The sequence below is a fragment of the Penaeus monodon genome, chromosome 28, assembly GCF_015228065.2.
Source record: "Penaeus monodon isolate SGIC_2016 chromosome 28, NSTDA_Pmon_1, whole genome shotgun sequence".
NCBI lineage: Eukaryota > Metazoa > Arthropoda > Malacostraca > Decapoda > Penaeidae > Penaeus > Penaeus monodon.
Genome location: NC_051413.1, coordinates 28,510,357 through 28,511,568, shown reverse-complemented (window position 1 = coordinate 28,511,568; position 1,212 = coordinate 28,510,357). Strand labels below are relative to the sequence as shown.

The 1,212-nt window shown below is 38.4% G+C and overlaps 1 protein-coding gene across 1 annotated transcript in view; it reads left to right on the top strand.

Moving 5' to 3' along the window:
* LOC119591467 (elongation of very long chain fatty acids protein 7-like) overlaps positions 1-698 on the top strand; it is a gene marked incomplete in the record, with an annotated part of 24,106 nt that extends 23,408 nt beyond the window's left edge. The window contains 1 exon segment of the mRNA XM_037940207.1: positions 1-698.
* Positions 699-1,212: the final 514 nt, after the last annotated feature.

Genomic DNA, 1,212 nt, shown 5'->3' with positions numbered 1-1,212 from the left:
ACAGGGATAGAAGTAGAAAATAAAAGTATGTCCCCTCCGTCTTGAAGATTCAGGAGACACCGTTGGGAGTAGGAGGCGTGTCTTCGCACCCTCTGTCTTGGAGATGGCATTAGGTTCCTTTTGTTCACTCGCTTTTCATTTCTTTTTTTTGTGGCTGAAATGCACAGGATTATTCTCTTCACAGGCTACACGATGTTGATAGAATTGCACAAGGTAATTCTTAGAGGACGATGTCTTTGATCTCTCACTAGATCATGTAGATTCTTGTGGGAGTCGATATCATGTCTCTGTATTCACGTGAATTCGCCATGTCATTGCCTTATCATTTTCAGCGTCCATGTGATTATGTTTAGCTAAGTGACTGTAATCTTTTATTTTGTAAGAGTAAGATCTGCGCTCCTTCTTTTGTTGTTTTAGGAGAGAGTTCTAAGTCAGGCACATTTTTGTTGTGATTTTTATACCAATTGGTACCTGCAATCTGGGACTTAACAGGAATTTTCGCAAATCAACGAAAGCCAAAAAAAGAACTGTATATTGTATGCGATTTTTGGAAACCTGTTTTTTCGTTGCCTTTTCTAAGTTATGCCATTTCTCGATCAATGCAAATATTATTCAGGAAGTATTATTGTTAAATACTATTGTTTATATTTTATTCAATGATGATGCATGAGGAAATATAGCATTGTTTATACCATAAACGTTGTTTGATTTCCTTTGTTGTAGTTAGGACTGCTGTACCCAAGAGGACTCCGTCACACACACACACAGCATCTCTTACTGAGTTTGACCTTTTTTCTCTCCCCTTGGTTTCCACCCTAACATACCGTAATGCCAAAAGTTCGTGGGCGTGACCTCACTTTCGCTGCTCTCTCTTCCACGGGTACTTTCGTGGCCGCACCCTTGCCCACCTGGTTGCTGTCAAAAACACTGGTCAGTCAGTGTGTTTACAAACATTTACAACTGTTCCGAACGCGTACAATGTTCCGAACGCAGCCACGCAATGCGGTTCTGTTTTATATTGATTCACTATATACAAAATGTTTTCTTTTTATGTGCATTTGTCTGATTTCTTTTCACATTTATACATTTTCTCTAGATGTAATATTATATAAATTGTTTTCATTTATTTACAAATGGGGAAGCCTTACACTCAGTTGGTCGGTAAATATCTTAATCCATTTGTGTGTTTTGTAGCTTTACGATAGCACTACG